The 16,161-nt window shown below is 42.4% G+C and overlaps 2 long non-coding RNA genes and 1 pseudogene across 5 annotated transcripts in view; 2 read left to right on the forward strand and 1 right to left on the reverse strand.

The window, feature by feature from the left end:
- Positions 1-5,973, forward strand: part of LOC149126625 (uncharacterized) — a 30,416-nt gene extending 24,443 nt beyond the window's left edge. The window contains exon 2 of the long non-coding RNA XR_016234002.1: positions 4,514-5,973. This is a non-coding gene — a long non-coding RNA (uncharacterized LOC149126625). The remainder of the gene's footprint in view (positions 1-4,513) is intronic.
- Positions 1-16,161, reverse strand: part of LOC149126626 (uncharacterized) — a 46,130-nt gene that overhangs the window by 17,554 nt on the left and 12,415 nt on the right. For 2 of the 4 annotated variants that reach the window (XR_016233998.1, XR_016234000.1), the window contains exons 3-4: positions 6,477-6,727; positions 5,087-5,666 (exon numbers count right to left, since the gene is read on the reverse strand). This is a non-coding gene — a long non-coding RNA (uncharacterized LOC149126626). Of the gene's footprint in view, positions 1-5,086; positions 5,667-6,476; positions 6,728-16,161 lie in introns of those variants that run through there. The other 2 variants (XR_016233999.1, XR_016234001.1) reach the window with 1 other exon arrangement.
- On the forward strand, positions 11,286-12,066 carry LOC100340075 (acidic leucine-rich nuclear phosphoprotein 32 family member E pseudogene; annotated as a pseudogene).

The following is a 16,161-nucleotide window of genomic DNA, read 5'->3' on the forward strand; positions in this document are numbered from 1 at the left end:
GCCATTTAGGGAGTGAACCAGCAGATGAAGATCTCTCCCTTTCTCTCTGTAACTCTGCCTTTTAAATACATAAATAATCTTTATAATAAATAAAAAAATAAATAAACTTAATCCCCCAGTTCATATGTTGATGGTTCTTGGAGGTGGAGCCTTTGGGAAGCAATTAGGATTAGACCTTCAGGATAGGGTTGGTGATTTTATAAGAAGAAAGGCCCAAGCCAGTGCCCTTGCTCTGTCTCCCAGTGATACCTCCTGCCACATCACGGCATACCATGAAGCCCTCACCAGATGCCTCCACAATTGTGAGAAATTAATGTCTTTTCTTTGTAAATTACCTAGTCTGTGGTATCCTCTTACAGCAATAAGAAAACATTTTAAGACACATGGTGTTAAATGTTCCTTATACAAGCATCAGCAGGAAGACAATGAAGCACAGAATGAGCAGGGTATTGTAAGAGAATTCCTGGCTTTGAATGGGCTTGTATCTCCAAGGGTGTGGTGAGGGAAGGTGTCTGAGGAACAGACATTTAAAGAGATTACTAGGGGTAGGTGTGGGGAGCAACCCGGACTGGACTGAGTTACTGGAATTAAGACTTATTCTATGCATCTGCTCTCCCACAATATGGCGCTGGGAGAGGAGAAAACAGCTTCTACACAGCTGCCTCCAGTTCAGCCAATAAACTGTAGGACTTGCTCCTGATTGGAGAACAGCGTACTCGGCGTGTGGGCAGCCGAGTTAGGATTGGTGGAGGAGGACTATAAAGGAGGAGAGAGACGGCATGCACCAGGAACATCTAACGGGAACATCTAACGGGAATACCTGTGCAGCCCCCGAGAGAGCCGGCCGGCGGTGTGCCGCTCCCCTGCGGAAGTGGGGAATGTGGCCAGGGGGAACTGCCCTTCCACGGAGGTGGAAGGGACAGTAGCCAACCCAGGAAGAACCAGCAGCAAACCCGGGGAGGGCCGAGCAGACAGAAGAACAGTGCAGGGTCCTGTGTCGTTCCTCCACGAAGAGGGGGAGCGACATAATGGTGCCGTGACTTGGATATGAAGCCTAGGCAGGGTTTAGTGTCGTTCCTCCGCGAAGAGGGGGAGCGACATAATGGTGCCGTGACTCGGATATGAAGCCTAGGCAGGGTTTAGTGTCGTTCCTCCACGAAGAGGGGGAGCGACAGGTAGGCCTTTCAAATAGCAGTTAAGATGCTGCTTGACACACTTGCATCCCATATCAGATTACCTGGGTTGGAGTCCCAGCCCTGTTCTCAATTCCAGCTTCCTGTTAATGCAGATCCTGAGAGGCAGTAGGTGACGGCTCAAGTACTTGTGTCCCTGACACCTATGTGGGAGAAATGAATTGAGTTCTAGGCTCTTAGCGTTGGCCTGCTCCAACCTGAGTTACTGCAGGAATTTGGAGGAGTAAACCAACAGATAGGAAATTCTCTCTCTCTCTCTCTCTCTCTGTTTCTCTACCTTTCAAATAATTAAAGTAAATTAATAAACAGATAACTGAAGAGTTGACAGGTCTCAGGAAGTCAAGCAAAGGGTGGCGGGAAGAGCATCCAAGCAACAACATCTGCATCTGCAAAGGTCCTAAGACAGGAGGAAGGAGCTCAGTGAATTTGAGGAACTGAAAGAAGCCAGAGGAAGCAAAGGACAGTGGAGAAAAATGAAATCTCTTTTCACTATCTTGAATTTGAACTCATAAGCTCAGGGACCATATTCTCTCTTTTGTATATCACCCCTTATTCTCACCCTAAGTACTAAGCACCATACTTAACAATGAGTAGATAACACCAATACATTGAAAAACTTTAACTGCCTATTGATTCAAGACCTTTGAATAACATTTTACTTATTAACTTGAAAGGCAGACATACACACACAGCCATTTGGGGAGTGAACCAGAAGATGGAAGAACCCTCTCTCTGACTCTCCCTCTCCGTAATAACTCTGATATTCATATAAATAAAGTAAATCTTTTCTAAAAAAGAATGACACAAGAAATCAGGATAAAGTTGAAATAATATATAGTTGAGCAGAACAGTTTTAACACTCTGGTAGGCCCCAGACATTCTTACTCTCTAAGACTCCACTATTCCTATCATATAAAACATGTTAAGATGAACCCACAGTTAACATCAATCATCATTTGTCTCATCACCTAAGAGAAAACTTGAGTTGCAATTAATTGATTTTAATAAATATTAAGTTTTTAACATTTAAATATACACATTAATTTTGAATTTGCACATTTTGCACATTTTACAAAATTTATTTAAATTTATTTGACAGGTAGAGTTATAGACAGTGAGATAGAGAGACAGAGAGAAAGGTCTTCCTTCCGTTGGTTCACTCCCCAAATGGCTGCTACAGCCGGCGCTACGTCGATCTGAAGCTGGGAGCCAGGTGCTTCTTCCTGGTCTCCCATGCGGGTGCAGGAGCCCAAGCACCTGGGCCATCCTCCACTGCCCTCCCAGGCCACAGCAGAGAGCTGGACTGGAAGAGGAGCAGACGGGACTAGAACTAGGCACCCATATGGGATGCTGGTGCTGCAGGTGGAGGATTAACTAAGTGAGCCACAGTGCCGGCCCCTGCACATTGTTTTTTAAACTCATTTTCTTTTCTGGATTTAAAACATTTTTGTAGACTACAGGTTAAAAAACTATAGGTTCTCAGTACTTTGCCTGATGTGTACAAGTCCCAACAATCCAGGGCTAACCTGGGTAGAACAAACATCAATTGCTAGGAGACTCAGGGAAAGGCAGTATCAGCAGGAACAGGAAGGCACATATGCTGTATCCACCAGCCTGTTCATTCACCTGGCCAACAACTGAGGCCGCCAGGATTAGAGGAAGAAAAGGGGACACTGCTTACCTTGGACTAACTTGGAATACAAGGTTTTTCAAAGAGAAAACTAGTGACTCAGTTTGGGGCATCAGCAGATCTTTTTGAAGTTCAGAATACCCAAGAATGAACATAGCCAGATTTTTTTAAAAGGCAAACGTCAGACCATTCAAGGAAAAAACACAGATCTGGTTACATGGCCTAGGAAGCTAAACAGGAAGATGTCTCCAGAGTATAAGAGAACTGTCAAAAGCCAAACACTAAGGATACAATGAATGATAAAGAAGGCAGAAAGCTGAGAGCCAGACAGACTGATCAGGCTGAAGTGCAAGCTCATTAATTAATCAAGTCACTTTTGAAAAATGCCACATTGGGACGAAGACAGTAAAGACACAGGAAGCTCAGGCTGCCATAACAAAATACCAGTGACAGGCACTGGCGGTATAGTGGTAAGCATAGTTGCCTTCCAAAATAAATTCATAGAAATTAATGTCTCACAGTTCTGGAGGCTGAGAAGCACAAGATCAAGGTGCTGCTGGCAAGGGAGTCTTCATTCTTTCTTTCTTTCGGTTTTTTTTTTTTGAAGATTTATTTATTTGAAAGGCAGAGCATCGGGGGTGGGGGTGGGGAGAGATCTTCCATCCACTGGTTTACTCCCCAGATGGCCAAAACAGCCAGGGCTGGGGCAGGTCAAAGCTGGGAGTGAGGAACTCCATTCAAGGCTTCTACTTGGGTGGCAGGGGACAGAGCACTTGAGTTATCTTCCACTGTTTTCCCAGGATTATTATCATGGAACTGGATTGGAAGCAGAATATTTGAGACTTGAACCAGTACTACAATATGAGCTACTGCTGTTGCCAAGTGTCCCCTTAACCCACTGAGCCTCGATGCCTGCCCCAAGAGAGGTTTCATTCTGAGACTGCTGTTTCTAAGTGGAGCAAGCTCTCTAGTGTTTCTTCCTATAAGAGCACAAATCCTATCATGGCGGTCCCACCCTTATAACCTCATGTTACCCCAGGTACCTCCCAGAGATCCCAATACACTGGCGGTCAGAACTTCAACATATGCATTTTCAAGAATAGGTAGCTTGAGAAAAAGATGATGTAACACTGTACAAAACAGCAAGGGCTTTGGTTTCAGACAGGCCTGGGCTGAATCTCATTTATTATCCACACAGTCTTGAATAAATCATTTAACATCTCTGAACCTCAGTTTCCATGGCTGTAAAATGAAGATTAGAAATCTTGCATCTAGGGTTGTTGTAAGGACTAATGAGATAGAGGTATAAAAGTACCTGACATGGAGGAAAGTCTTTTTGCAGAGTTTGAGGGAGCACAGGAGGTTGCAGGCATGTGGCTCAGGAGCACACATTGTGATGGTGATGGGAGAGAAGCTGATTCATGCTGAAATGCACTGTTCCATAAATACTGATCCCATGAATGGGACGGTAGAACAGGGTGACTTCTCCAGCACTTTCACCTCCAAAATCCCATAAATCTACATATCTATGAGGAAGCAGATCAGTTCACCTGCTTTGGTGCTATTATCAATTTATGCTTGGCACTCTTTTTTTTATACTCAGCACCCTTATAAATATCTTAATCAATCTTCATCATACCATGACAACCCAGCTACAATATTAACAGCTGTTATTATTCTCATCTTACAGATGAGCAGACTCAAAGAATCGGATCACTCGGCCCAAGATTGTACCTTGGGAGAAGGATAACATCTGGACTTGCGCCAGGGACCTCCTGCTTTCCACCTCTAAACACCAGTTTCCCTGCTCCCACTTATGTGAAGCTGAATGTTCCTTACACAAATATCAGCAAGAAGACAATGGAGCACAGAATGAGTGGGGTATTGTAAGAGAATGCCTGGCTTTGAATGGGCTTATGTCTCCATGCTTGGACAAATTCCAGCCAGGGTCACAGCAGAATTTATATATGAGAAGACTGTTGGCCATTTGGCAGCGACTGTGGAACCAGGGAGAGAGGCCAGAAGACTGTAGATGGGTACACACTGTTCTAATTTATGAAAAGGGGAAGAAAGTTGGTTCTGCAAACCAGAGATGCCAATTCTGAGCCAAATTCTTGAAGGACAATTGTGAATATCAAAAAAGAGAAGTCACTGCTGGGCACCAGCGAATTTGTTACCCAGGAGAGATTTTTTTCCAGATGAACCTTCACTTCCCCTTTGAAGGAAAAGAATGGTATATGTTTATTTAGATACATTCTGCTTATTTAGATTACATTCATCTGTTTATTTAGATTACATTCTGCTCATTATAGTAAACAAGTTGAAAGTGGGTAGACAAATGGATTCACAAGTTGGAAAATCTATTTTTCTTTTTTTCAGTTTAAAATTTTATTCATCAACTTAAAAGGTGAACAAATGTTTATTTCAAATCTCACTAAATTTATCTGAAACATGTTTACATACAGGACAGACAGATACAGGATTTCAAATAAGATATGGTATAATCCATCATTCATTTAAAAATATTCTTTCTTCCACAAAATCTTCATTGAAAGACAAAACACATTCTTTCTAGTATACTATATAAAAGCTAGATACACATTTCTGAGATATATTTATATTTAACACAGTATCTATAATGGCTTTCTCGTTTTAACCGTTGTTCTTCTCGTAATTCCTAGCACATAAAAAGGGCTCTGGGGCTAGAATTTGCCTTACAATTAAGCCAGGATGCCCCTATTGCATACTGGAGTGTCTGGGTTTGATGTCTGACTCTGGCTCCTGGTTTCAACTTCCTACTAACATGAACACTGGGAGGTGGCAGTGATGGCTCAACTGGGTTCCTGCAAACAACATGGAAGACCTGGATTCAGTCTCTGGCACAGATTCAGCTATCACTGGCATTTGAAGAATGAACCAGCAGATGGGAGTTCTCTGTCTCTCAAGTTAAAAAAAAAAAAGTGGGTGGAAGTTCAATAAATAATTGTGGGGCAGGCAATGCATAGTGGGTTAAGCTGCTGCCTTTGATGGTGACATCCTATACTAGAGCACGAGTTCAAGTCCCCACTGTTTTGCTTCTGACTCACCTCCCTGCTAATGTGCCTAGGAAAGCAGCAGAAGATGGCCCAAATGTTTAGGACCCTGCCATTCATGAGGGAGACAAATATGGACAGACAGTTGTCTCAGGAATTTGGGGAGTGAACCAGCAGATGGAAACTCTCTGTCTCTCCCTTTGTCTCTGTGTCTTTTCAAAGAAATAAATAAATCTTAAAAAGATTGTGGAATGCATTGTTGGATTCATAATACTTTCCATGCTATATTTATTATACTACCTTAGAAACAATCTAAGTTAAAGCCGTCTTAGCTGACATTATGGCCTTTCAAATTAACCCAAAGATGTTAGAGCAGCAAAGTATCTTAGTTAAGGTTAGCTAAGACCAACCTATTGTTTTACAGGTATCTGTTGGTTACCCAAGGTCCAGCCACGACACATACGTGTTGGAGGCAAGCCAGTTTGCCATACAGATGCAGGCACTCTCTTCTCCACTACATGGGGACTGGATGAGGGGGAGAGGGGAACTTAAGAACTCCATAGATCCCGTTCTAGGTAACCCTAACTTTCTGTCAGTGAATGAAGGTAGTATATTACCTACCTGTCATCACCAAGGAGTTGTGTGGCTCTTAGTTGTCTGGGGCAGAGTTGAACAGGTCTTCAGGCAGCTGAAAGGCTGGCAGGAGTGCTTCAAGGGTAAGGTAAGGTAGTGTGTTGAGCAGAGCACATCTGTGAGGCAGGTGTTTGCCAGCTGCTGCTTGCTTCACAGTCTGTGTATCAGTGGAGGCAAGGTCTTCCGCCTGGCGTGGGACCACAGCTTCCATCTTCAGTGTGGCATAGAACAGAAACGGCCTGCAGAGCAAAGGAAGCTGGAGTTCAAGTACACCAAGCATCAGTCAATTCCTGGCATGCCAGACAGCCAATTCAGGGTGCAACCTGCTGCCAGTCCTTCCTGTTTTCTCACTGGAATATCTCCTTCAGCCCCTCTTTCTTTTTTCAGTCTTAACTCTCCCCTCTCCTTTCCTGCCTTTACTGTTCCTAACACTTAAGTAGTGTTGTCTCTTTTTATGCAGTACCTGGAAAGCACAGACAGGCTGGCCATCCACAGAAGAGAACAAATTGTACTGTCAATGGGCTTATAAGAAACTGGTCACAGGTCTGTGGCTGTTACTAGTTCAAATAAATACAGTGGTGGATCTACTCATTTGCTGGTTCTACTTCAAGTTTCCTGAGTGCTGCTTTTACCACTCATAGAGGCGTACGCATTTCATGTACATCTATATACTTTGACACACATGCCTGCCTTTCTTTGAACCAACCCTGCAAATGATAGTAATATGGTTCCTATTGCTATTGTAAGAAATTTAGTGGCTTGACATAAATTTGTCTTGCAGTTCTGGAGATCAGGAGTCCAAAATCAGTCTTAGTGAGTTAAAGTCAAGGTGTAGGCAGGTACATTAGCCAGGGTTCTCCAGAGAAACAGAAGCATTAAGGGTTCATGCATGTATATGAGGATACTTCATAAAGCTCATAGAAAGGGGCTGGTGGTGTGGCATAGTGGCTAAAGCCACCGCCTGCAGTGCTGGCATCCCATATGGACGCCAGTTCAAGTCCTGGCTGCTCCACTTCCAATCCAGGAAGTGTTGTAGCCTGGCAAAGCAGTAGAAGATGGCCCAAGCCCTTGGGCCCCTGCACCCATGTGGGAGACCCGGAAGAAGCTCCTGGTTCCTAGCTTTGGATCAGCACAGCTCCAGCCATTGTGGCTAATTAGGGAGTGAACCAGCGGATGGAAGACCTCTCTCTCTCTCTCTCTCTGCCTTTCCTCTCTCTGTGTAACTCCGACATTCAAATGAATAGATAAATTTTAATAAAAAAAGCTCGTGGAAAATAAAAAGATATGTTTATTCATTTTCATTTTATTTGAAAGGTGGGGGGGTTGAGAGAGAGAGAGAGAGAGAGAGAGAGATTCATTTTCCATCTACTGGATCTCTCTCCAAATGTTTAAAAAGAGCTGGAGCTGGGTCAGAATGAAGCTAGAGGCCTGGAACTCATTACAGTTCTTCTATGTGGGTGGCAGGGACCAAGAACTTGAGCCGCCACCTACTGCCTCCCAGGGTACACATAAGCGGGAAGCTGGAATTGGAAATGGCACTGGGACGTGAACCCAGGCACTCTGATTTGGGATGCAGGTGTCCTGAGTGATGTCTTCACTGCTGTGCCAACTTATTGGTAAGTTATTTTGGTACAAAAACAATTTGAAATCCTGTGGTGGGCATCTGACACATTAGCATACCCTGGGAGGTAGGAGGTGATGACCCAAGTATTTAGTCCCCTGACATGCACCCAGGAGACTCAGATTGTGTTCTGGGTGCCTGGTATCTGCCTAGCCCACCCCTGGCTGTTGCAAGCATTTGGAGAGTGAATCAGTGGATTAAAGATCACTCTCTGATCTGGGCAAGCAGGTAGCTAGACAGAAGAGCAGAGGTTTCACAGTCCCAATTGACCTGTGGTTTGACAGCTGGAGCAGAGCCACTGTGTGACAGCCCAAGCTGACTCTTAGAGTGATGGCCCTGACATAGGAAGGCTCCAGCTGGCCCAATTCAGGACAAAAGCCCTAGCCAGTTGATGCAGCAGCTGTGCTAGTCCCCACAGACAGCCAGGTCTAGGCTGGCCTGGCATGCATGACAGTCTACTCTGCACCACCCAAAGCTGCCTTCTGTGAACAACTAAGATCTGCTCCTTCTGTGCAGCAGAAACTGCAAGTTCTGTAATGTTGCAAACTTGGAACCAGTGCCAGTTGGAAATAAACAATATAGCTGCAGGTAATGATCTATAGGTCATTATGTTAGTATAATAAAATTATCTTGGCCAGCACTCATACTCCCATCATGCACTGGATACCATGATATATCTTCTTCTTTTTAAAATATTTATTTATTTATTTATTTGAAAGGCAGAGTTATAGAGAGGTAGAGGCAGAGAGAAAGAGAGGTCTTCTATCCACTGGCTTACTCCCCAGATGGCCACAATGGTCTTAGTCTCTGTCTGCCTTTCTCTCCTTCCATTATGACCTACTATAGACTAATTCTTTTGAACCCAGCCACGTTTGCTCCCTCCAGTGGCTCCTGGAGGTGGGAAAGCCAAGAAATGAAACTGTACAGATTGGATACCTTAAAGGCTTTTGTGAAGAACATTCTTAAGAGTGACTGAGACTTGCTCCCGAGCCATGCAATGCACGGAGGGTCATTTCTCTTTTCTAACACTGTCTGACCATGGACTTTTTATCTTGCCTAACTTCTCTTTTCCCTATGCTTTCTAAACATCCTGTAACCTTTTTGCTCCTTCAGGATAAGTGCCCTACTGCCTATTTTGTCACCCTTACCAATGAGGTGCTTTGTCCCCATGCAGTTAGTATCTCCTTCCATGCGGCAAATAGACTCTGTCATCCTCTTAACTCTGAGCACTTCTCTGCCTCTGTGGAATACCCCTTGGTACATGGCCACTCTCATGTTCCTGGCTCCAACATCTACTTGATCCAAACACCACCCCATTTACCTTGGGGTTCTCTTCTCTGCATCATTTATTACAGTGTGGTCATCCCTCGTGGTGTAGCACAGAACAAGGGATCTGGAAGTGGTACTAGGACCTGATTAATGAGTGCTCTAGGGAATACTCCATTTGAAAGCTCCTCCATATTCTTAATAAGGGCCCTCTGCTCTCCCTTCAATTGGAAAATCTTAGGATGATTTTAATCACTATATTAGACTGCACCAGCTGAACCTGAAGCACAAAGCGGGTTACTGCTTTGCTGTAACATTATAACTAAGGCCAAAATTTCTTGTGACCAATCCCCTCTAAAGCCCAGGATCTAAGGACCCTAGGCACAGTGGAGCCCCCCAGTGTTTGAGATAGACCCTGAGTGAGGCGAAAGTCCCAGGATTCAAGACAGACCCTGAGTGCATGACACGGATCACATTAAAGGCTTGGTATGTAGAGTCTGAAGCAATTCATAAGGGCCCTTGGGGCACCTCTGGCATGCAAAGGGCAGTTTGACATCCTGGGATGCTGAATCTGCATAACCCCCAAAAGTTCCAGGGTTCAAGATAAACACCTGGACATGACACAGGTCTCTTGCAGAGCCATGCCTTGCTTTTCTCTCCCTTGGACATGAAGAGGCTTTTATAGCTATGGGTAACTCTCCATCTGTTCCCATGGACTCACTTCTGGATTGCCTACTCAGAAATTGGGAAACTCTGGGATTAGAGGGCATAAACAAGAAACAGCTATTATTTCTTTTGCAACCTCAAAATCAGCTAGAAAATGGAGAGACCTAGCCACCAAACAGTACTTTTGTCTTCAATGCTATCTTCCAACTTGACTATTTCTGTAAGACACAGCAAAGATGATCAGAAATTCCTTACATCCAAGCTTCACACCACTCTTTTAAAGCCCCATCCTTAGAAGGAGCTATAGGCTCCGTATGTCCCTGCCCTCCTAGAGACACAAGATACAGAGGAGCAACAGAAAGACATGATGCATGACCCACTGATGAGAGGTTCTCCACCACCCAAGGCTCTATCACTCTAAGCTCAGCTTGTCCCTGTGTTAGAACCATCCCCAGAAGGTGCTGGGTCCTTCCCCTCTCCCTCAGAGCCTGTTTCTCCCCTGCCTTCTATTGGCCCATAGCCTCCACCCTACAACCTACATAGATACCCCTCTACCACCCATAAAGTAAGCTTTGTCCCCTGAGAAAGGTGGCACACAGAGATGCGGGAACAATTAGAGTGCATGTCCTTTAACCTAACCTGCAGTGACCTATATAATGTCTTACCCACTTTTTGTACCCCAGGAGAGAAAAAGCATATCTGGGCTGAGGCCCAAGCTTATGCTAACTCCATGGTGGCTCATCCATCCAGCCAATATGCTGTGAGAGCTACAGCAGTCCCACTAACAGACCATGATTGGATTTATCAGAGACCATATGGTTACCTGTCTACTTGCTGGAATGAGGACATGTGTTATCAAGCCTATAAATTATGACAAAGTCAGGGAGGTAACAGACATCAGGAGAAGAATCCAGCCTTATTCCAAGAATGGCTCATAGGGGCCTTAAGAAAATACATTAGGGTCTCTGAGCAGTCATTGAAGGGGAAGGAACTGTAGCTGTGTGTGTGTGTGTGCGCGCACGCAAGGGTGTGTGAACAAGGAGGTGGAGACAGCTGAGTTAGAGTCCCAACTCCTTGGACTCCATTTTCTATTCTTCTTCACATCTATCTGGTGGTAGTAGGCGTTTACATTTGCATTCTTTTCATTCATTCATTTCCAAATTTAAAAAATTTTTAGGATTGGACGTAATGGGAAAGACAGGAAAGTGTAAAGGTGGAGAGTAGTGGCAGAAAAGCAGGAGGACATGGAGATGAAGAAGAGGATTAACAAGTTAAGGAACAGAGCCCTGGAGGATGTGATACAGTTAGTCCTTGATAACTGCCTGTGTGTCAATGGGGAAATTGAAGGTCTGAAGGATACTTTAAAATAACTGGAGTTTCTGAGTATGGCTAATGTGGAACTCAGTTATTTGGCCCAGCTTTCCATCTTAAATAAACTTCAAAAGTTGGAACTTAGTGACAATATAATCTCTAGAGGTTTGGAAGCCCTGGAAGAGAAATCCCCAAATTTTATCTACATCAATTTGAGTGGAAACAAAAATCAAAGATCTCAGTACAGTTGAAGCTCTGCAAAATCTTAAAAATTTTAAAACTCTTGACTTGTTTTAACTGCGAGATCACAAACCTTGAAGATTATAGAGGAAGTATTTTTAAATTGCTGCAGCAAATCACATATTTGTATGGATTTGATCAGGAGGATAACAAAGCCCAAGACTCTAAAGAGGATGACGATGAGCATGGTGATGAAGATGATGATGAAGAAGATGAGGCTGGTCCACCTGAAAGATTGGAGGAAGAGGAGGAGGAAAAACAGGAGGATTAGGATGAAGATGAAGCAGGCTCAGAATTGGGAGAGGGAGAAGAAGAAGTTGACCTCTCATACTTAATGAAAGATGAAATTCAGGATGAAGATGATGATGACATGTTGGAGAAGGAGAAGAAGAGGGTGATGAGGAAGAAGAGTTTCTTTGAGGGGAGAAGAGGAAATGAGATGCTGAAGATGATGGAGTGGAAGAAGATGACTAGATCATTCTGAGACCAGAGTCCCTAATGTTCCTGGGTGTGCAATGGAGTGATCACGTCTTCATGTGTTTCTCTGTGTATAATAGCTGCCCTTTAGAAGACAATGTATAACGTTTTATAGGAGAAGTTTGGTTATACTATTTTTGCCTTATCACTTAAATAAGAGTTACTAGTCTATTAGTGATCATACTGCATGTAGAGAATAATATTCATTGGCCCCCATTGTGAAATTCTCTAGCAATTTATTTAGAATCTTAATTTTTCTAATTCAGGCTCACTGTATTAGTCATTTTTAGCTCATAATTAAAACATGATTGCTTTTACACAGGCATAGTTTGGTAAATTTCATTCATAAACTTTTAAAATTATTTATAAATAAATTCAGATTATAGTCAGTTATAACATGAGATGACAATAGTCACCTGAATAAGTTGGTTATTTTGTTAGAGGTGATCCAGAGATCTTTAGTTGAAGAAAATGACTTGTTTTGGGGACAGGGACACTTGGGTGCTTTTTTTGTCACATGAATAAAAAAGAGAAGCAGAATAGTAAAGGCTCTATGTGCCAGGGGATTCCAATTCAATCCCATCAAGGTGGCATGCACCAATGCCATCTTACTAGTCAAAGTGATCAGTTTCTGTTCATAACTGATCATAATGATAGGATTAAGTGTCAAAGGGATCACATAAAGAAGACTAGTGTCTACTAATAATAACTGATAGAATTGAAAAGGAGAGAAAGATCCAACATGGGAAGCAGGATACACAGCAGACTCATAGAATGGCAGATGTCCTAAACAGCACTCTGGCCTCAGAATCAGCCCTTAAGGCATACAGATCCAGCTAAAAAGCCCATGAGAGTATTTTAGGCATGGAAAGCCAAGACTCTGTGGCAAAAAAAAAAATACCTAAATGAAAGATCTCTGTGAGTGAGATCCTAGCGGAAAGAACTAACCCTCAAAGAAGGAGGTACCTTTCTCTGAAGGGAAGAGAGAACTTTCACTTTGACTACTGGCCTTGTCTAAATAAGATCAGAGTTTGTGAACTCAAGAGGCTTCCATAGCCTTGGCAGCTCATGACAAGAGCCTCGGGTGATTAATGATGTCATAAATAAGAGTGTCAATTGCTAAATCAACGGGAGTCACTGTGCACTTACTCCCCACGTGGGATCTCTGTCCTTAATATGTTGTACTATGCAAATTAACGATAAACCTACTACTCAAAATGTACATTATACTTTGTGTATCTGCGTGGGTGCAAACTATTGATATCTTTACTTAGTATATTCTAAGTTGATCTTCTATATATAAAGATAATTGAAAATGAATCTTGATGAAGAATGGGGTAGGAACTGGAGATGGGATGGTTGCAGGTGTGAGGGAGGTTTATGGGGGGAAACATCGCTATAATCCAAAAGGTGTACTTTCAAAATTTATATTTATTAAATAAAAGTTGAAAAAAAAACAATTATCAACATGTGAAGTCACAGGATTGAATAAAAGGACCTGAATAGTAAAGGTTCTATTTAGCAATCTAGTTAACGAGTTGTATGGAAGCTCTAATCAATACTGTAGTTCATGGGTTTTGTTGTGACTGATAAGATTTTATCTTTGAAGGAAAAGTCACTTACACTAAAACTAGAGCCATGCAGATGAGCCCTTTATTCAGACTGCAGATCATGACATGCCAACACATATTTATTTTTTTTCTAGCTGTGCATTCTTTTTCCTGTTAACAATTCTTTTATGATCACCTTCTCTCAATATTTTGCTCCCTCCCTTTATCTCAAAATAAAGTAGGAAACTTGTGGAGATACCAAGGAAAACCTTTAGTTTTATACCTCACTCCCCTTTTGAGATCTGTGTTTTGAACAAGCAAAGGGAAAAAATGGATTATTTTCTGAGACACAGATATTATTTTTTCAGATATTATTATTGATACGATTTTATGCAACCAACTATGCTTACCAAAAATCTTTCTTGGCTGACAACACATCAGACTCCATTTCTTGATTGATAACATGTAAAACTGTCTTAGTAGGATGAAGAAAGAAAAGAAGCAGAGGAGGCTTTTAGGAGCAACAAGTGCCAGTTGATCATTATGAGATGTTCGAGTAAAGTTTTTAAGTTGGCTTCTCAAATGATTTGGATACCACTTTGCAAAGTATTGGTAATTTTTCTGAGTACAACCTTTAATTATTTTTCCTGTAGTTTTAAAGCATTATGGATATGGCATTTAATTGAAATACACTAGGCAGCTGGAAAAATATTTGAAAGTAATCTGATACTAAAAGTGGATGTCCAGGTGCTGGGGAAATTGGATTTCCATGTGCAGAAGCATGAAGCAAGATCCCTACCTTTCACCTTACACAAAAATTCACTCAACATGTATTAAAGACTTAAATCTACAACCTGACACCATCAAATTATTAGAGAGCATTGGAGAAACCCTGCAAGATATAGGTACCAGCAAAGAATTCCTAGAAAAGACCCTGGAGGCGCAGGCAGTCAAAGCCAAAATTAACTATTGGGATTGCTTCAAATTGAGAAGTTTCTGTACTGCAAAAGAAACAGTCAGGAGAGTGAAGTGACAACCGACAGAATGAGAAAAAATATTTGCAAACTACGCAACAGATAAAGGGTTGATAACCAGAATCTACAAAGAAATCAAGAAACTCCACAACATCAAAACAAACAACCCACTTAAGAGATGGCCCAAGGACCTCAACAGACATTTTTCCAAAGAGGAAATCCAAATGGCCAACAGACACATGAAAAAATGTTCAAGATCACTAGCAATCAGGGAAATGCAAATCAAAACCACAATGAGGTTTCACCTCACCCCGGTTAGAATGGCTCACATTCAGAAATCTACCAACAATAGATGCTGGAGAGGATGTGGGGAAAAAGGGACACTAACCCACTGTTGGTGGGAATGCAAACTGGTCAAGCCACTATGGAAGTCAGTCTGGAGATTCCTCAGAAACCTGAATATAACCCTACCATACAACCCAGCCATCCAACTCCTTGGAATTTACCCAAAGGAAATTAAATTGGCAAACAAAAAAGCGGTCTGCACCTTAATGTTTACTGCAGCTCAATTCACAATAGCTAAGACCTGGAACCAACCCAAATGCCCATCAACAGTAGACTGGATAAAGAAATTATGGGACATAATACTATACAGCAGTCAAAAACAACGAAATCTGGTTATTTGCAACAATACGGAGGAATCTGGAAAACATTATGCTGAGTGAATTAAGCCAGTCCCAAAGGGACAAATATCATATGTTCTCCCTGATCAGGGACAACTAACTGAGCACCAAAGGGGAAACCTGTTGAAGTGAAATGGACACTATGAGAAACAGTGACTTGATCAGCTCTTGTGCTGACGGTTGATGTACAATGTAACACTTTATCCATTTTAGTATTTTTTCTTTGTTTTGTTCTAGTACTATTGGTTGAACTCTGTAATTAACACACAATTATTCTTAGGTGTGTAAATTTTAACTGAAAAGTGATCCCTGTTAAATATAAGAGTGGGAATAAGAGAGGGAGGAGATGTACAATTTGAGACATGCTCAATCAGACTTGCCCCAAATGGTGGAGTTAGAATCGTGCCAGGGGATTCCAATTCAATCCCATCAATGTGGCATGTACCAATGCCATCTCACTAGTCCATGTGATCAATTTATGTTCACAATTGATCATAATGATAGGACTAAGAGTCAAAGGGATCACATAAACAAGACTAGTGTCTGCTAATACTAACTGATAGAATCAAAAAGGGAGAGAATGATCCATCATGGGAAGCGGGATACATAGCAGACTCATAGAATGGCATATGTTCTAAATAGCACTCTGGCCTCAGAATCAGCCCTTAAGGCATTCGGATCTGGCTGAAGAGCCCATGAGAGTATTTTAGGCATGGAAAGCCAAGACACTCTGTGGCAACAAAAAAAAAAAAAAAGAAAAAAAGACCTAAATGAAAGATCTCTGTGAGTGAGATCCCAGTGGAAAGAACGGGGCCATCAAAGAAGGAGGTACCTTTCTCTGAAGGGAGGAGAGAACTTCCACTTTGACTATGACCCTGTCGGAAT

Source organism: Oryctolagus cuniculus, chromosome 5 (assembly GCF_051225735.1).
Source record: "Oryctolagus cuniculus isolate XC-2025 breed Fujian yellow rabbit chromosome 5, ASM5122573v1, whole genome shotgun sequence".
Lineage (NCBI taxonomy): Eukaryota > Metazoa > Chordata > Mammalia > Lagomorpha > Leporidae > Oryctolagus > Oryctolagus cuniculus.